The following is a 21401-nucleotide window of genomic DNA, read 5'->3' on the forward strand; positions in this document are numbered from 1 at the left end:
GTGAGCAAGAGAGAGAGCACGAGTGGGGGCAGAGGGAGAGGGAGAAGCAGACTCCCCTGCTGAGCAGGGAGCCTGACATGGAGCTTGATCCCAGGACCTTGAGATCGTGACCTGAGCTGAAGGCAGATGTTTAACCAACTGAGCCACCTAGGGCCCCTACAGTGAATTTCTAAGATCTGGTCTATGTTATTAATTTCAGATAATAATATTTCTGGTTATTTGAACGTAAACTATGATAAGTTAAATACTACTAAAAAAAAATAAGGCAACAAAGAGGTAATAGCTAATAATCCCTCAGTGGAGATAAAATGGAATACTTGAAGAAGAATACGCCTCAGTCTTAAGGAAGGTAGAGAGGGAAAAGAAACAAGAAGATGTGACAAATAAGGAGAAAATTAGCAATATGGCAGATTTAAATCCAAATATAGTGATATTAAATAAATTGTTAATGGTCTAGCACTCCATTTAGAAGGGAATGTCAGGTTAGGTCACTGTTATATGACCCATCTGTATGCTGTCTACAAGAAAGTCACTTTATTATCAGACAAATTAGATTTTATTTCATTATTTATTTATTTATTTTTTAAAAAGATTTATTTATTTATTTGAGAGAACGAGAATGAGAGAGAGAGAGTACATGAGAGGGGGGAGGGTTAGAGGGAGAAGCAGGCTCCTCACCGAGCAGGGAGCCCGATGCGGGACTCGATCCCAGGACTCCAGGATCATGACCTGAGCCGAAGGCAGTCGCTTAACCAACTGAGCCACCCAGGCGCCCCAGACAAATTAGATTTTAAACCAAAGACTATAATAAGAGATGAGGAAGGACACTACATCATACTTAAAGGGTCTATCCAATAAGATCTAACAGATCTAACATATGCCCCTAACATGGGAGCAGCCAATTATATAAGCCAGTTAATAACAAAATCAAAGGAACACATTGACAACAATACAATAATAGTAGGCGACTTTAACACGCCCCTCCATCAAATGGACAGATTATCTAAGCAAAAGATCAACAAGGAAATAAAGGCTTTAAATGACACACTGGACCAGATGGACTTCACAGATATATTCAGAACATTCCATCCCAAAGCAACAGAATACACATTCTTTTTTTTTTTTTTTAAGATTTTTATTTATTTGACAGAGAGAGACACAGTGAGAGAGGGAACACAAGCAGGGGGAGTGGGAGAGGGAGAAGCAGGCTTCCTGCGGAGCAGAGAACCTGATGCGGGCCTCAATCCCAGGACCCTGGGATCATGACCTGAGCTGAAGGCAGACGCTTAACGACTGAGCCACCAGGCGCCCCAGAATACACATTCTTCTCGAGTGCGCATGGAACATTCTCCAGGATAGATCACATCCTGGGTCACAAATCAGGTCTCAACCAGCACCAAAAGATTGGGATCATTCCCTGCATACTTTCGGACCACAATGCTTTGAAACTAGAACTCAATCACAAGAGGCAAGTTGGAAAGAACTCAAATACATGGAGGCTAAAAAGCATCCTACTAAAGAATGAATGGGTCAATTTATTAATTCTTAAAGAAGAATTAAAAAAATTCATGGAAACCAGTGAAAATGAAAACACACCTGTTCAGAATCTTTGAGATGCAGCAAAGATGGTCCTAAGAGGAAAGTATATAGCAATACAAGCCTTTCTCAAGAAACAGGAAAGGTCTCAAATACACAACCTAACCCTATACCTAAAGGAGCTGGAGAAAGAACAGCAAATAAAGCCTAAACCCAGCAGGAGAAAAGAAATAATAAAGATCAGAGAAGAAATCAATGAAATAAAAACCAAAAGAACAGTGGTACAGATCAACGAAACTAGGAGCTGATTCTTTGAAAGAATTAATAAGATTGATAAACCCCTGTCCAGACTTATCAGAAAGAAAAGAGAAAGGACCCAAATAAATAAAATCGTGAATGAAAGTGGAGAGATCACGGGACGCCTAGGTGGCTCAGTCGGTTAAGCGTCTGCCTTCGGCTCAGGTCATGATCCCAGGATCCTGGGATCGAGTCCCACATCGGGCTCCTTGCTTGGCGGAGAGCCTGCTTCTCCCTCTACCTGCTCTGCCTGCCGCTCCTCCTGCTTGTGCTCTCTCTCTCTCTGACAAAAAAATAAATAAATAAAATCTTAAAAAAAAAAAAGAAAGTGGAGAGATCACAACCAACACCAAAGAAATACAAAGTTATAAGAACATACTATGAGCAACTGTATGCCAGCAAATTAGATAATCTGGAAGAAATGGATGCATTCCGAGAGATGTATCAACTACCAAAGCTGAACCAGGAAGAAATAGAAAACCTGAACAGACCTATAACCACTAAGGAAATTGAAGCAGTCATCAAAAATCTCCCAAAAACAAAAGCCCAGGGCCAGATGGCTTCCCAGGGGAATTCTACCAAACATTTAAAGAAGAATTAATACATATTCTTCTGAAACTGTTCCAAAAAATAGAAATGGAAGGAAAACTTCCAAACTCATTTTATGAGGCCAGCATTACCTTGATCCCCAAACCAGACAAAGACCCCATCAAAAAGGAGAATTACAGACCAATATCCCTGATGAACATGGATGCAAAAATTCTCACCAAAATACTAGCCAGTAGGATCCAACAGTACATTAAAAGGATTATTCACGACAACCAAGTGGGATTTATCCCTGGGCTGCAAGGTTGGTTCAGCATCCGCAAATCAATCAATGTGATATAATACATGAATGAAAGAAAGAACAAGAACCATATGATCCTCTCAATAGATGCAGAAAAAGCATTTGACAAAGTACAGCATCCTTTCTTGATCAAAAGTCTTCAGGGATAGAGGGTACATACCTCAATATCATAAAAGCCATCTATGAAAAACCCACAGTAAATATTCTTCTCAATGGGCAAAAACGGAGAGCTTTTCCCCTAAGGTCAGGAACACAGCAGGGATGTCCACTATCCCCAGTGTTGTTCATCATAGTACTAGAAGTCCCAGCCACAACAATCAGACAACAAAAAGAAATGAAAGGCATCCAAATCGGCAAAGAAGAAGTCAAACTGTCACTCTTTGCAGATGATATGATACTTTATGTGGTAAACCCAAAAGACTCCACCCCAAAACTGCTAGAACTCATACAGAAATTCAGTAAAGTGGCAGGATATAAAATGAATGCACAGAAATCAGTTGCATTTCTATATACCAACAAGACAGAAGAAAGAAATTAAGGAGTCGATCCCATTTACAATTGCAACCAAAACCATAAGATACCTAGGAATAAATCTAACCAAAGAGACAAAGGATCTGTACTCAGAAAACTATAAAATACTCATGAAAGAAATTGAGGAAGACACAAAGAAATGGAAAAACGTTCCATGCTCATGGATTGGAAGAACAAATATTGTGAAGATGTCAATGCTACCTAGAGCAATCTACACATTTAATGCAATCCCTATCAAAGTACCATCCACTTTTTTCAAAGAAATGGAACAAATAATCCTAAGATTTGTATGGAACCAGAAAAGACCCCGAATAGCCAGAGGAATGTTGAAAAAGAAAAGCAAAGCTGTCGGCATCACAATTCTGGACTTCAAGCTCTATTACAAAGCTGTAATCATCAAGACAGTATCCTGCTGGCACAAAAACAGACACATAGGTCAGTGGAACAGAGTAGAGAGCCCAGAAATGGACCCTCAACTTTATGGTCACCTAATCTTCGACAAAGCAGGAAAGAATGTCCAATGGGAAAAAGACAGTCTCTTCAACAAATGGTGTTGCGCCACATGCAGTTTCTTCAACAAATGGACAGCCACATGCAGAAGAATGAAACTGGACCATTTCCTTACACCACACACAAAAATAGGCTGAAAATGGATGAAAGACCTAAATGTGAGACAGGAATCCATCAAAATCCTTGAGGAGAACACAGGCAGCAACCTCTTTGACCTCAGCCACAGCAACTTCTTCTTAGAAACGTCACCAAAGTCAAGGGAAGCAAGGGCAAAAATGAACTATTAGGACTTCATCAAGATAAAAAGCTTTTACACAGCAAAAGAAACAGTCCACAAAACCAAAAGACAACCAACAGAATGGGAGAAGATATTTGCAAATGACATACCAGATAAAGGGCTAGTATCCAAAATCTATAAAGAACTTATGAAACTCAACACCCAAAGAACAAATAATCCAATCAAGAAGTGGGCAGAAGACATGAACAGACATTTTTCCAAAGAAGACATCCAGATGGCCAACAGACACATGAAAAAGTGCTCAACATCACTTGGCATCAGGGAAATGTAAATCAAAACCACAATGAGATACCACCTCACACCAGTCAGAATGGCTAAAATTAACAAGTCAGGGAACGACAGATGTTGGCGAATATGTGGAGAAAGGGGAACCCTCCTATGCTGTTGGTGGGAATGCAAGCTGGTGCAGCCACTCTGGAAAACAGTATGGAGGTTCCTCAAAAAGTTGAAAATAGAGCTACCTTACAACCCAGCAATTGCACTACTGGGTATTTATCCCAAAGATACAAATGTTGTGATCCAAAGGGGCACATGCACCCCAGTGTTTATAGCAGCACTGTTCACAATAGCCAAACTATGGAAAGAGCCTAGATGTCCATCAACAGATGAATGGATAAAGAAGATATGGTGTATATATACAATGGAATATTATGCAGCTATCCAAAAAAAATGAAATCTTGCCATTTGTAACAATGTGGTTGGAACTAGAGGATATTATGTTAAGTGAAATAAGTCAGAGAAAGACAAGTATGATACGATCTCACTGATATGAGGAATTTGAGAAACAAGACAGAGGCTCATAGGGGAAGGGAGGGAAAATGAAACAAGACGAAACCGGAGAGGGAGTCGAACCATAAGAGCCTCTTAATCTCAGGACACAAACTGAGGGTTGCTGGAATGGAGGGGGGTTGGAGGGATGGGTGGCTGGGTGATGGACATTGGGGAGTGTAGGTACTATGGTGAGTGCTGGGAACTTTGTAAGACTGATGAATCACAGACCTGTACCCCTGAAACAAACAATACATTATATGTTAATGAAAAAACTTTAAAAAAGGGGGCACCTAGATGACTCAGTCAGTTGAGCATCTGCCTTTGGCTTGGGTCATGATCCCGGGGTCCTGGGATCGAGCCCCGCGTCGGTCTCTCCTCGGCGGGAGGCCTGCTTCTCCCTCTCCCGCTCCCCTGCTGTGTTCCCTCTCTCGCTTTCTCTCTCTGTCAAGTAAATAAATAAAATGTTTTTAAAAAAAATTAAAAAAAGAAACTCACTTTATTTTTAACCTGTATCTTTGTAATTAAAAGTATGGGAAAAGGTACTATATAAACACTGAGAAGGCTGGAGTGACTATGTATTAGATAAAGGAGACTTCAGAACAAGGAAAATATTACAAGGGATAAGAAAGTACATTTTATAATGAAAAAAGGATCAATTCATTGGGAAGACCCAGCAATCCTGAATGTGTGTTCATCCAATGCTAGAGCAAAACAAAAACTGACAGCTGAAAGGAGCAATAGACAAATCCATAATGGTAGTTGGAAATTACAGCAGTCTCTTTAAATAACTGATAGAACAAGCAAGCAAAAAAATCAGCGGACATGACTATCAGTGGACTGTACCTAATTGACATTTATAGAATACCATGCCCATATTCCTTTCAAGTGCACAAGTAACATTTATCAAAATGGGCTATATGCTGGGCTATAAAACGTGTTTCAACAAATTTAAAAGGATTTAAATTATAAGGAGTCCTTTGACTAAAATGGAATTAAATAAAAAGAAAAAGAAATCTGGAAAATTGCTGAATATTTGAAAGTTAAATAACATACTTCTAAATAAACGTAGGTCAAAGATGAATTCATAAGGGAAAAAAAGGAATTCACAAGGGAAATTAAGAAATATTTTGAACTAAATGAAAATGAAAACATAGTATATCAAAATTTGTGGGATGCAGCTAAAGCAGTGTTTTAGAGGGAAAGCTTAAAGCTTCAAAAGAAAGCTCTAGGGCACCTGGGTGGTTCAGTTGGTTAAGCCTCTGCCTTTGGCTCAGGTCATGATCCCAGGGTCTTGGGATCGAGCCACACATCGGGCTCCCTGCTCAGTGGGGAGTCTGCTCCTACCCACCATGCCCCCTACCGCCCACTCATGTGTGCTTTCCCTCTCTTTCTGTGTCAAATAAATAAATAAAATCTTAAAAAAAAAAAAGAAGGTCTAAAATCAATTACCCCAAGTCTGCCTTTAGAAACTAGAAAAAGATCACACTAAGTAGAAGGAGAGAAATAAAAAGCTGGGATGAAATAGCAAATCTGAGTAACCCTGTATTTATTTTTTTAATTGGATTTATAGTTAAAAGCCTTTCCGCAAAGAAAAGTCTAGACTCACATGGCTTTATTGGTGAATTCTATTGAACATTTAAGGAAGAAATAGTAACAAAATTTTCACAAATTTCAGAAAACTTACGAGGACAACATTATCTTGATATCAAACCAGGCAAAGACATGAGGAAAAAAGAAAGTATAGCTCAGTATCCCTCATGAATATATACTCAGAATCATTAAAAATTATTAGCAAATTGAATCTACACACACGCGCGCACACACACACGATAATACATCATGACTAATTGGTTTAATCCCAATTGCAAGGTTGATTTAACATTAAAGTCAGTGTAATTCACCATATTAATAAAGCAGAAAAGCCAAATGACCTTGTAACAGATGCATGAAAAGCATTTAAACAAAGTTTACTAATTTGTGGTAAAAGCTCTCAGGTAACTAGGAATAGAAGGAAACTTCCTCAGTCTGATAAAGGGAACTTCCTCAATCTGATAAAAGGCATCTGTGAAGAACCTATGGGTGAACCTCATGCTTAATGGTAAAGATTGGATGCTTTCAATTTAATGTCCAGAACAAGTCAAAGATATTTATATCACAACTTCTGTTTAACTTGTTCTGAAGATCCTAGCTGATGTATTAAGGCAAATAAAAGGGATAAGCTCACAGAAAGGAAAAGTAAAATTATGTTTATTTTTTAGATGTCTTATAAATGACATGATTGCACATGTAGAAAGTTCTACTTCTGCATCCCGCAAATTTTGATAAAAAAAGCTACTAGAGTTTAAGTTTAGCTAGGATACAAGATCATTTTATGAAAACCTGTTGTATTGGGGTGCCTGGGTGGCTCAGTTGGTTAAGCAACTGCCTTCGGCTCGGGTCATGATCCTGGAGTCCCGGGATCGAGTCCCGCATCGGACTCCCTGCTCAGCGGGGAGTCTGCTTCTCCCTCTGATCCTCCCCCTCTCCTGCTCTCTGTCTCCCATTCTCTCTCTCAGATAAATAAATAAAAAATCTTTAAAAAAAAAAAAAAAAAGAAAACCTGTTGTATTTCTGTATACTAACAATACACAGTTGGCAGTTGAAATTTGAAAAGCAATACCATTTGTCATAGCATCAAGTAATATAAAAACATCCCCCAAGAACAGAAGAGTGAGAGTATTTGTTAGAATTCCTTGTGGTTTTTTCCCACTTTATTTTTTATTTTTTTAATGTTTTAAATTTAAATTCAATTAATTAACATATAATGTATTATTTGTGTCAGGGGTACAGGTCTGTGATTCATTGGTCCTACATAATACCCAGTGCTCATTACAACACATACCCTCCCCAATGTCCATCATCCAGTTACCCCATCCCTCTACCCACCCCACCCCCCAGCAACCCTCAGATTGTAAAAATATGGAACACTTCATGAATTTGCTTGTCATCCTTATGCAGAGGCCATGCTAATCTTCTCTGTATTGTTCCAATTTTAGTATATGTCCAATTTTAGTATATGTGCTGCCGAAGTGAGCACTAGAACTCTTTGTAATAGAAGTTACCTTGTATTCTCATTTCATTGGTGAGGGCTTTGGAGTACAAAGGATTACAGTACATTCATTTGTTTAAGTAATCTTGATACCCAACCTGTGGCTCAAACTCACAACCCCAAAATCAAGAGTTGCATGTTCTGCTCACTGAGCCAGCCAGGGCCCCTGGTTTAGCATTTCTAAATTAAACTACACCCAATGTGGGGCTTGAGCTCATGACCCCGAGATCAAGAGTCATATGCTTCACCAACTGAGCCAGGCAGGCACCCTGCATTTTTAATTTAGGTGAATGGTTCAAAGTCTTTACCTTTTAGTTATATCTGAAATATTGCAACTTGCTGAATAATCTGACCTCTGTGTGAGGCAAACCATTTTATTGTAATACAGGCTTGACAGTTTAAAGGGTGATTAAAACTGGAATGCAATTGGTCATTGTGGAAAAGAGTATGGAGGTTCCTCAAAAAATTAAAACTAGAACTACCCTGTGATACAGGAATTGCACTACTGGGTATTTACCTGAAAAATAACAAAACATGAATTCAGAGGGATACATGCACCCCTGTGTTTATTGCAGCATTATTTACAATAGCCAGTCTATGGAAGTATCCCAAGTATCCATCAGTAGATGAATGGATAAAGAAGATATGGTATATAGATATAATGGAATTCAGTCATAAAAAAGAATGAAATCTTGCCATTTGCAACAACATGGATGGAGCTAGAGAGTATAATGCTAAGCGAAATAAGTCAGTCAGAGAAAGACACATACCACATGCTTTCACTCATGTGGAATTTAAGAAACAGAACAAATGAGCAAAGGAAAAAAAGAGGGAGAGAGAGATAAACCAAAAAACAGACTCTTAACTATGGAGAACAAACTGATGGTTACCAGAGGGGAGGTGGGTTAACAGGTGGGGGAAATAGAGACTAGAGATTAAAGAGTACACATATCATGATTTTAAAAAAAGGAGGGGCGCCTGGGTGGCTCAGGCGTTAAGTGTCTGCCTTCGGCTCAGGTCATGATCCCAGGGTCCTGGGATCAAGCCCCACATCTGGCTCCATGCTCGGCGGGAAGCCTGCTACTCCCTCTCCCACTTCCCCTGCTTGTGTTCCCTCTCTAGCTGTGTCTCTCTCTGCCAAATAAATAATCTTAAAAAAAAATTTATAAAAAGGATGTACACCTTTGTCCTAGCGATGAATCCTTTTTACAGTGCTACTGGGATAGACATTAAGTTGTGCAAAACTGATAGCAATGTGAAGAAAAAAAACCCCACAAAACTGGTTGGTTTAGTTGGCTAAAGTTTCATGTTAAAGATGTACCTTAAATATCCTCCTGAACTCCCAGAGAGGGGGAAAGCAATAACTAATCTTCATCGAGTACCACCTATATTTCAGGCATTGTTTTCCTCCCTCCCCAATATATAGTATTATTTTATTTAATCCTTGCAGTATCCCTAAGGTGGGTCTTCTTTTTTATCACAGTTGAGAAGACCAGAGCTCATATGTCATAGAGTGATTTGCCTTGTTTCATACAGTGACTCAGTGATTCAGTCCCACACCTATCTGATTTTATTTATTTATTTATTTTTAAAATTTTTTTAAAAGATTTTATTTATTTATTTGACAGAGAGACACAGCGAGAGAGGGAACACAAGCAGGGGGAGTGGGAGAGGGAGAAGCAGGCTTCCCGCTGAGCAGGGAGCCTGATGTGGGGCTCGATCCCAGGACCCTGGGATCCTGACCTGAGCCGAAGGCAGACGCTTAACGACTGAGCCACCCAGGCGCCCCCCTATCTGATTTTAAACTGTTGGTACCAGCTGTTCTCAATAATTTTTCTATTGCTCACGCTCCTGGGCCATCCCATTCTTTCCCATTCAGGAAATGCAAGTAAGTGAGATTAATTTTTCCAGTGCTAACTTTGAATTCCTTATTTTAACAGTAAATCACAGTAAATCATTCAGAAAAAAAAGTCAGGGATGTAATTTGTGATACTCCTCACAGCTGATATGTTAAGACATTAGTTTGTTTTTTTTTTTAAAGTTTTTATTTATTTATTTGACAGAGAGAGACCAGCGAGAGAGGGAACACAAGCAGGGGGAGTGGGAGAGGGAGAAGCAGGCTTCCCCGCGGAGCAGGGACCCCGATGCGGGGCTCGATCCCAGCACCCTGGGATCATGACCTGAGCAGAAGGCAGACGCTTAACGACTGAGCCGCCCTGTTTTTTTTGTTTTAAGTAAGCTCCACACCCAGTATGGAGCCCAGTGCGGGACTTAAACTCATGACCCTGAGATTGAGACCTGAGCTGAGATCAAGAGTTGGACGCTTAACCACATGAGCCACCCAGGTGTACCCCAAGACACCAGTTTTATGTTTTTTAATTGCTGTGCTTAACTCTGAGCCATGAGCCATCATGTGCCTTAGGAAATAATGTGCTTTAGGGGTCTAAGTAACAGTGACCTAGCTAAGAGTATTTACATGGATTATACCAAATGTACCTACCATCTTGATGATAGGTTAGTAGTGTAATTTTTGGAATTGGAATTGGAGGGTGAGTAAATGAGATTGCCACGACTTAGTGGAAAATCTCTGAATTATCTTTTCCCAGACTAGATAGGTAGAAACTGGGAATGGCTAAGATGTATATGTAGGAGGTAGAGTCATGGATTATATAAACTTAAAAAATTACTGTGTTAAATTCTAGCTTTTGAAGGGGCAGAGAGGTGCATTAGGGTTATCTGCCTGGCTTTTTCTTTTTTTTCCTTTTTGGTCTGCCTGGCTTTTTACAGATGAGTAAATTGAGGCTCAGAGAGAGCAGTTGACTTGCTAAAGGTTGTGCCACAATCAATATACCAATATATTGGGCTCTGCAATGGAAATTTTGTTATAGTTTCCTCTAGGAGATGGTAGTAGGTTTGTTTCTTACAGATTAATTAATGATCTCTTCAAAACAGTAAAAGCCAGGAACTTAAACTTACTGATCACACTTTCTTCAGGTCTATGTACTTCTTGGATATTTGAAATCTGGATTATAGTGATCTTTATATTTTTGTTTTTAAGACCATTTCTTCTGTGTTGTCTTTACTATGAATGTGCCCCCAGGATTTTCTACAGAACTTCTCCTTTCTGTCTAAATATTGAATTTGTAGTTTTTATTTCTTAATTTTTTAAAGATTTTATTTATTTGAGAGAGAGAGAGAAAGCACGAGCCGGGCAGAGGGAGAGGGGCAGGCAGAGGGAGAGGGACAAGCAGACTCCCCGCTGAGCAGGAAGCCTGATGTGGGACTCAGTCCCAGGACCCTGGGATCATGACCTGGGCCGAAGGCAGACACTTAACCGACTGAGCCACCCAGGCGCCCCTGAACTTGTAGTTTGTTTGTTTGGTTTTTTTTAAAGATTTATTCATTTCTTTGACAGAGACACAGCAAGAGAGGGAACACAAGCAGGGGGAGTGGGAGAGGGAGAAGCAGGCTTCCCGCTGAGCAGGGAGCCGGATGCGGGGCTCGATCCCAGGACCCTGGGATCATGACCTGAGCCGAAGGCAGACGCTTAACGACTGAGCCACCCAGGCGCCCCTGAACTTGTAGTTTTTAATCTATAAAGGATTTTCCAAGCATAAGGAGAAAGGCTGAAGCTAAATTGCAAGCTTTATAATGAAATACATAGTAGTCCATATGATTGTTGCTTCTACATATGTTGAAGTCATATTCCTTTCCCTTATATTTAGTTTTTTAATGATTAATTTTTAGTTATATAAGGAATGCATGCATACTTTTGTAATAATGAGAACTGTGATTGCTCTGAGAAGTTTGAGATGTATCTATCTAGATTTTTTTAAATACTATATTTATCCACTTGCATATATATTTATGCATAGAAAACATTACTGATTTTTGTGTGTCATTTTTACAGAAATTGAATCATACTATTATTGTTCTGCAACTTGTTTATTTTTCATGCAACAGGTGATTTTGAGATCTACCATTTAGGTGTGGCTACATGTTCTTTAAACAATCATCCTATAAACACATATGTTAGGACAGTGCTTTGTCCCTTATTTAAAGAAATATGAGGGGGCGTCTGGCTGGTTCAGCCAGTGGAGCATGGGACTCTTGATCTCAGGGTCACGAGTTCAAGCCCCACACTGGGCATGGAGCCTACTTAAAAAAAAAAAATAGGGGCACCTGGGTGGCTCAGTGGGTTCGGTGTCTGACTCTTGGTTTCTGCTCAGGTCAGGTCGTGATCTCACAGTCATTAGATTGAGTGGGGAGTCTGCTTGCAAAGAGTCTCTCTCCCTCTGCCCCTGCCCCTGCTTGCCCGTGCCCTCTCTCTCTGGAATAAATAAATAAATCTTTTTAAAAAATTTAAAAATATATGAAATGAGATAAAGGATTTGAAAATTAGAGGGAGAAAACCTAATCCTTTCCATAGATGATCAGGAAGCTCTGGAGGGCAGGATTATGTTTGATGCTCTTCTCTGTCTACCATAGTTGCGGTACCTCCCATGGTTGTAAGTACTTCCTGTATCTAGCAGAATTGCACTGGATCTTTTTTTTTTTTTTTTAACATCCTTATAGAGATACGATTCACACAACATACACTTCATCAGTTAAAGTGTACAATTCAGGGTGCCTGGGTGGCTCAGTCGGTAAACGTCTGCCTTCGGCTCAGGTTGTGATCTCAGGATCCTGGGATCAAGTCCTCCCGAATCGGGCTCCCTGCTCAGCGGGGAGCCTGCTTCTCCCTCTGCTCATGTGCTCTCTTTCTCTCTCTTTCAAATAAATAAAGAAAATATTAAAAAAATAAAAAATAAAAATAAAGCGTACAATTCAGTGGGTCAGTATATTTACAAAATTGTGCAACCATTACCACAATCAGTTTTAGAACATTTTATCACCTCGAAGAGAAACCTTTATGCCTTAGATGTCACCCTCAAAACCCCCATCCCTCTAAAATCTAGTCAACCACCAGTCCATTTTTTGTCTCTGCATATTCTGAGCATTTCACGTAAATGGAATCATACAGTATGTGGCCCTTTGTGAGTGGCTTCTTTCATTTAGCATCATTTTCCATTTCCAAGGTTCATTCATGTTATAGCATGTATCAGTAATTTGTCTTTTTATTGCCAAATAATACTTCACTGTATGGGTATGCCATGTATTTTTTTTTTTTTTACCCATTCTTCAGTTTGATGGACATTTGGGTTTTTTCCCATTTTTTGGCTATTGTGAATAATGATGCTGTGAATATTCATGTATGTATTTCTGGGTGCACATATGTTTTCATTTCTCTTGGCTGTATTCCTAGGGGTGGAATTGCAGGATCTTATGGTTAAGAGATACTCTGTTAAAGGCTGGAGCTAATGTAAAACTTTAAGGATCTTTTTTTTCAGTTATTAATTTAACCAATTTAAGAGCTGCCAGACTTTTCCATTGTGGCTGCACCATTTTATATCCCCACCAGCAGTGCATGAGAGATATCCTTGCTGACACGTTATCTGTTTTTTTTTTCTTTTTGTTATATGCATCAGATCTGGAGTGAATTGTGCAGACTTTTATAAGGAGGTTTCCAGGAGAGAAGACAGTTAAAGGATTTTTTGTTTTTCTTCTTACTGTTGAGCTTGCTTGTTGTCTGGAAATGGATATTATTAAATTACATGATAAGGATTTGGCATGACTAAATATTACTAAAAATCATTAATATTAATTAAGGATTTTCTTGACAGTGTATTGTAATATTTTTGTTTCCTTACTAAAACATAGTTATTATTTAAAATAACTTTTTTGGGGGGGTTAAAGGCTGCCTTTGTTGTTTTGACCTCGTATATTCACTATAAATTTCAGTTAATCTGATTTTTCATTTGGGAGGAGGTTGTTTTTTTTATTAAGTTTTTAATTCCACAATATAGTTAACATAGTGTTATATTAATTTCAGGTGTACAATTAGTGATTCAACAGTTCTGTATATTACTCAGTGTTCATCATAAGTGTACGCTTAATGAAGGCTTTTTTTAATGAGTTGTAATTGACATACAACATTATATTAGTTTCGGCTATACAATAAAATCACCCCACTTTGGTCATAATTAAATGGAAGTAAAAAATGAACGTCATTGTACTTATGCTACCCAAGTATGTTTGCTACAGTTATTATTAGAGTTAAGCCAGTTGATTCACTTGAACATTTTTTTCTGGTTTTCTAGATTAGATAGCTTCACTTGGAATTGAGATTGATTATTATAGTAAAGGAGCTACCTCAGTTTCCTCGGCTTATAGTTATAAAAGTTATATTGGAATAGATTGAAATGGTGCCGCCAGTTTTTAAATACATGAAATTGATTTTGTTCTTTAAAAAATTTTTCTTGAGAGTGTTGCTGAAGATAATTTTATAAGTTAAAAGGGTACGGTGCTCCCTGCTAAATTGGGAACATTCTGGAAGTAATGGGATTCTGCCAGTTGCTGAGTATGTTTATTCTAATTATGTATTCTCAACCTGGGGAAATAACCATATCAGTGTTCATGACCCACTGTTAGGTGGACCTGAACTAAGATTCCACTGATCAGCTGACATCTATAAGCCCCTCTTCTGACTGGTGGACCACAGTGATGTTTTGGGTTTTCTGGAATTAGTGTCTGTTCAGAGACAGAGCCAGTGTCTCGTAATGCTCAAAGAGTCTTTCGATTATTTCATTTTCCCCCATGCAGAATCACCTTGGTAAATGGCAGTGGTAGTCCTTTTGGGGAAAGCTTTCGGGGAGAAAGATTAAGGTGTGAAGTTGTGGTGGTATAGTGGGATCCTTCCTCAAGGGAGACCCCTTCATTCACTGGTTCTGGGTCTATAAAGTGACTCAAATATTGGGATTGATTTAGGGGCCCTGGCTCTGTGTTTTTAATGATTGAAGTTATGCTTTTGTTCACTTGACTTAGACTCTCCTGCTTATACCGATCAGGTAAGAATTTAGCAGACTTCCCATCTATTTAACTGCTAGGAACACTGATCAACTAGTCAGTGCCCGAGGTCTCTGGGAGTCTGGCTGTTCAAATTGCTGCCTTGACTCTGCTATGGTATGAAAAGGTGGTGCTACTAATGACTAGAAAAAAGTAAGGAGACCCTTAGTTTTTATTTTTTCCTTCCAAGTTTTTATTTAAATTCAGATTAGTTAATATATAGTGTAGTATTGGTTTCAGGAGTAGAATTTAGTGATTCGTCACTTACATATAACACCCAGTGCTCATTGCAACAAGTGTACTCCTTAATGCCCATCACTCTTTTAGCCCATCCCCCTCCCCCTGCCCCCACCATCTTCCAATAACCCTCAACTTGTTCCCTGTGGTTGAGAGTCTCTTATGGGGCCCCTGGGTGGCTTAGTCGGTTAAGCGTCTGACTTCAGCTCGGGTCATGATCCTGGGGTCCTGGGATCAAGCCTTGTGTCTGGCTCCCTGCCCAGTGGGGAGCCTGCTTCTCCAACTCCCTCCTACTCTCCCTGCTTGTGCTCTCTCTCTGTCAAATAAATAAATAAAATCTTTTTTAAAAAGTCTCTTATGGTTTGCCTCCCTCTGTTAATTTTATTTTTCTTTCCCTTCCCCTGTGTTCACCTGTTTTGTTTCTTAAATTCCACATGAGTGAAATCATATGGTATTTGTCTTTCTCTGACTTACTTCACTTAGCATAATACATAATACACTCTAGTTCCATCCACATAGTTGCAAATGGCAAGATTTCATTCTTTTTGATGGCTGAGTAGTATTGTGTGTGTATGTGTGTGTGTCTACACACACACACATCTTCTTTATCCATTCATCAGTTGATGGACACTTGGGTTCTTTACATACTTTGGCTATTGTTGATAATGCTACTAAAAACATTGGGGTGCATGTACCCCTTCGAATCTGTATTTTTGTTTTTGTTTTGTTTTGTTTTTAAAGATTTTATTTATTTGACAGAGACACAGCAAGAGAGGGAACGCAAGCAGGGGGAGTGGGAGAGGGAGAAGCAGGCTTCACGCGGAGCAGGAAGCCCGATGCGGGGCTCGATCCCAGGACCCTGGGATCATGACCTGAACCGAAGGCAGATGCTTAACGACTGAGCCACCCAGGCGCCCCCGAATCTGTATTTTTGTATCCTTTGGGTAAATACCTAGTAGTGCAACTGCTACGTGGTAGGGTAGTTCCATTTCTGACTTTCTGAGGAATTTCCAGAGTGGCTCACCAGTTTGCATTCCCACCAACCATGTAAGAGGGTTCCCCTTTGGAGACCCTTAGTTTTAATTTCCATTAGGTATAGCCTTTAATGGATTATCTTTACTACCTCAGGTAGTTTGACCCTTTCATCAGCTGTGTTCCTCTATAGTTAATGAAGTTTAACTTTTGTCTGCTGTTCTCAATTCCTAATTCCTTTTAACATGCCAGTTTAGTCCAAGGAGGAAATGAGAACTTTAGAAACTCAACAAATGTTGACATTTTAAATTTTTACTGGAGTGAAAAGATTAACCTTTGGTCCCTACTTCTACAAGTTTTTCTTAGTTTACATGGGCTTTATTCATGTGCTAAAAGCTGGTTGTCAACATTTGTATCTTAATCTCAATTTTCATGGTTTTATAATTTAAAAACGAAGTTTTTTTTAGGCTTGTAACTATTTTTTAAGCCCCCCCAAAAGTACATTTTTAAGTATATTAGAAATGAGTTTTATTTTGTTTTTGGAAACCATACTTCTTTTAAAACAAGAAAATTGTCTATTTTTTAAAACTTCCATTTGGTTTTTTACTTTGAAAAAAGGATTAGTAGCAGGGCACAGGGGTAAATAGTTTAAATGTTGGCATAGAAAATGGGGCTTTTGCTAAGGAGTCTTATTATTATACATTGTTAAAAAAAATTATTTCTAGGGGTGCCTCGGTGGCTCAGTTGTTAAGCGTCTGCCTTCGGCTCAGGTCATGATCCCAGGGTCCTGGGATCGAGCCCCGCATCGGGAGGCTCAGTGGAGAGCCTGCTTCTCCCTCTCCCACTCCCCCTGCTTGTGTTCCCTCTCTCGCTGTGTCTGTGTCAAATAAATTAATTTTAAAAAAAAATTATTTCTAGCTTCTCTTTGAGCCTGAGATGACTCTTTGGACAGTTTTCCCTCCCCAGTGACTTGGATGTTAGTAAGTGTTCTTCTCAGCTATTGTATATCAAATATCAAGTGACAGACTGTTTTACTTAGAAAATAAGTGAGAAATATGATGTAGTTATTAAAGTTAACCTAATGTGGATGAAAACATACTTAACATACAAGAGTATGAGTTTACCGTTAGAATTTAAGGCTTCAGAAAAATTTTAAAAAAGAAACAGAGAACAAAATAAAATATATTCCAAAACAGAAGACTAGGAATTAATCCAGAGTTGGAAAATTGGGGAACAGCAGGAAAAATTATGGGAAAAAATTGGGTATAACAAAAGATACCTACTAAGTGAGGACCTACAAAGTGAAAAAACTGGAAATGGATGCGTTATATCCTATTAATATGAAAGTCTCAGCAGAGTAAATAATTTCATTCAGAGTAGGAATTCATGTTGACAAAATAAGATGTAAAAATCAGGATAGATTCCGGGGCGCCTGGGTGGCTCAGTTGGTTAAGCGGCTGCCTTCGGTTCAGGTCATGATCCTGGGGTCCTGGGATCGAGCTCCGCATCGGGTTCCCTGCTCAGCAGAGAGCCTGCTTCTCCCGCTCCCTCTGCCTGCCTCTCTGCCTACTTGTGCTCTCTCTCTCTTTCTGTCAAATAAATAAATAAAATCTTCAAAAAAAAATAAGGATAGATTCCTATAACCAAGGAAAAATCAAGATTATAAAATGATTTTTTCCTCCCTGTCTTATTCTTTGAAGTAGGGCAAAAATCCACTACCTAGTTATTGGTGGTCTATCCTATTCTATCCTATCCTATCCTATCCTAGTTTTCATGTTAAATAATAACATAGAAGTAATAAACTCCAGTAGCAAAATCTGACAAATATGAGGAATTAAAAGTATCGCCTAATCTCATTTATAAATATATAGATGTTTAAATTCAAATAAAACTACTAGCACATGGCTAGGAGATAATTCCTTTTTTTTTTTTTTTAAAGATTTTATTTATTTGAGAGAGAGAATGAGAGAGAGAGAGCACATGAGAGGGGGAAGGGTCAGAGGGAGAAGCAGACCCCCGCCGAGCAGGGAGCCCGATGCGGGACTCGATCCCGGGACCCTGGGATCATGACCTGAGCCGAAGGCAGACGCTTAACCGACTGAGCCACCCAGGCGCCCCTCCTGTCTCTGCTTCTTACCAGCTGTGTGATATTGGGGAATTCACTAAGTTTTCTTACAGTTTTTTCATCTCTAAATAAGAGTAATTATAGCAGCAATCTTACAAGGTTGTGCATTAGTTTGCTAGGGCTGCCCTAATGGACTGGGTGGTTTAAAAAACAGAAAATTATTTTTCACTATTCTGGAGGCTAGAAGTCCAAGATCAAGGTTTTAGCTGGGCTGGGTTTTTTTTTTTTTTTTTTTTTTGAGACTTTCCCTCCTTGGCTTACAGATGGCCACCTTTTCACTGTGTTCTCAATATGAGCTTTCCTCAGTGTGTTTGCATGTCTGGTGTCTCTGTGTCCTATCAGTTATATTGGATTAGGGCCCACCCTAACAATCCTATTTTCACCTAATTACTTCTTTAAAGGCCCTATTCTCCAAATACATTCTGATGTACTGGGGGTTAGGGCTTCAACAGAAATTTGAGGTGGACACAGTTGAGCCCATAACAGGTTGTTACCAGGATTAAATGTGCTATAGAATGCTTTGCCTATGTAGCAGTTGTTAGCTAAGTATCGTTTATCATTATTACTTAACTATAGCAAGTAAATAATACATAAAAAATAAAAACTCATAAAAACTTTTTATTTCAAAATAATTACAGATACAAAGGGAATTGCAAAAATCGTACAGGGAGGTTTCATGTATTCTTCTTCCGCCAGTGTAACCATCTTGCATAATTATGGTACGGTACCAAAACCAGGAAATTGACATTGGTAAAATCCACACAACTCATTCAGATTTCACATGATACACCCACCATTTGTGTATGTGAATGTGCACATATATATACTTTTATCATTTGTGTAGTTTCTTGTAACCAAGGTGCAGAACTGTTCCATCACAAGGCTCTCTTGCCACTCCTTTGTATTCACCTCTACCTACTCTTCCTTGAAATCCTAACTCCTGACAACCACTAATCTGTTTCCATCCCTATAAATTCATTATTTCAGGAAGTACATATATGTATATGTATAATATAAAATATAAAAATGGAATCATAAAGTATATATTCTTTGGAGATCGGGGTTTTTTTAAGATTTTATTTATTTGAGAGAGCGAGCAAGAGAGAACATGAGTGGGGGAAGGAGAGGGAGAAGCAGACTCCTCTACTGAGCAGGGAGCCCAACATGGGGCTCAATGCCAGGACCCTGGGACCGTGACCTTAGCCAAAGGCAGACGCTTAACCAACTGAGCCACCCAGGTGCCCCAGAGGGATTGGCTTTTTTTTACTTGGCATAATTTCCTTGAAGTCCATCTAAGTTGTTGCATGTACAAATAGTTCATTCCTTTTTATTGCTGAGTAGTATTCCATGGTGTGGATATACCACAACTGTTTAACCATTTACCCATTGAAGGGCATTTGATTTCTTTCCAGGTTTTGGTTATCACGGGTGTTGGTTTTGTAAGTTCTTTGTAGATTTGGTTACTAACCCTTTATCTAATATGTCATTTGCAAATATCTTCTCCCCTCCTGCCCATTTCTTAACGGATTATTTGGTTTTGGGGTGTTGAGTTTGATGAGTTCTTTATAGATTTTGAGGTTTTGGCTATTAAGAATAAAATCATTATGAACATTTGTGTACAGGCTTTTACATCAACATTATTTCTCTGGAACAAATGTCCAGTAGTATACAGTTCCTGGGATATGATATGTACATTTTATGTTTTAGTACATTTTTTATTTTAAAAGAAACTGGCAAATAATTTTCCAATTGACTGTACCTTTTTACATTCTCACCAGCAGTGTATGAGTGATTCAGTTTTTCTGTATACTTGCCAGCATTTAGTCTTGTCACTATATTTTATTTTAGTATTCTGATAGGTGTATAAAAAATTTAATTGTGGTTTGAATTTGTATATCCCTAGTGGCTAATGATGTTGAACATCTTTCTCATGCTTATTAGCCCACCTTTATATGTTTGTCAGTGAAATGGCTGTTCATGTCTTTTGCCCGTTTTCTAATTGGATTAAAAATTTATTGAGTTTTGAGTTTTTTATATAGTCTAATTTTAAGCCCTTTGCCTGATATGTGGTCAGGAAATACTTTCTTTTAGTCTATGATTTTTCTCTTTGTCCTACAAGGTCTTTTGCTGCGTAAAAGTTTTTCATTTTGAGGAGGCTTCATATATTAACTTTTCCTTTTATAGATCGAGATTTTGGTGTCAAGTCTAAGACCTTTTCACCTAGTCCTGTGTTGTGAAGATTTTCTCCCATTTTTTTCCCTAAACATTTTATGATTTTGTTTTACATATAAGTTCTTTTTTTTAAGTTTATTTATTTTTATTTGTTTTTAAGATTTTATTTATTTACTTGACAGAGAGAGCCACAGTGAGAGAGGGAACACAAGCAGAGGGAGCGGGAGAGGGAGAAGCAGGCTCCCTGCAGAGGCTTAACCAACTGCAGAGCAGGGAGCCTGATGTGAGACTCGATCCCAGGGCCCTGGGATCATGACCTGAGCCAAAGGCAGATGCTTAACTGACTGAGCCACCCACATGGCCCTACATTTAAGTTCTTGATCCCGTTTGAGTTAATTTTTTAAATAAGTTATGAGGTTTAAGTTGAGGTTCATATTTTTGTCTGTGTATGGCTGATTGCTCCAGCACCAGTTTGTTGAAAAGTCTATCAAATTGTTTTTGTGCTTTTGTCAAAAATTTGTTAGGCATATTTGTGTGGGTCTGTTTTTATCAGTCATGAGAATTAAATGTGCTAATATAGAATGCCCAGCCCCTACGAGAGCTGTGTAAGTGTTGGCTATTACTATTCTTACAAGGGCAAATAAGTAATAACTCTTAAAAAAGCATTTGGATAAACTCAGTAACCATCCCAGCTTTCTAATTTAAAAAACAATACGGTTTTAAAAAAATATTTATTTATTTATTAGAGAGAGAACCGTGAGTCCACATGCACATGAGCTGGGGTAAGGGCAGAGGGGGAGAGAATCTTCATGCAGGCTCTGTGCTCGATCCCACAACCCTGAGATCATGAGCTGGGCTGAAACCAAGAATCAGACACTTAACCAGCTGAGCCACCCAGGCGCCCTAATGCAGTGAGTGTTTTAAAACAGTTTTAATTGTGGTAAAATACATCTAAAATTTACCATTTTACATTCTAACTAAGAGTGCACAAAGGTTCCAATTTATCCACATCCTTGCTAGCACTCATTACTTTCCTTTTTTTTTGATAGTAGCCATCCTAATGGGTGCATGG

The 21401-nt window shown here is 38.9% G+C and overlaps 1 protein-coding gene and 1 non-coding gene across 13 annotated transcripts in view; one reads left to right on the top strand and one right to left on the bottom strand.

The window, feature by feature from the left end:
- TLK2 (tousled like kinase 2) overlaps nucleotides 1–21401 on the top strand; it is a 123093-nt gene that overhangs the window by 20237 nt on the left and 81455 nt on the right. The window lies entirely within an intron of this gene.
- On the bottom strand, nucleotides 7743–7851 carry LOC123854855 (U6 spliceosomal RNA). The gene has a single exon (XR_006793405.1). It is a non-coding gene; the product is annotated as a U6 spliceosomal RNA (small nuclear RNA).

Source organism: Mirounga angustirostris, unplaced genomic scaffold (genome assembly GCF_029215605.1).
Source record: "Mirounga angustirostris isolate CCGP_5_RB_7025 unplaced genomic scaffold, mMirAng1.0.hap1 SCAF_17, whole genome shotgun sequence".
NCBI classification, from domain to species: Eukaryota; Metazoa; Chordata; class Mammalia; order Carnivora; family Phocidae; genus Mirounga; species Mirounga angustirostris.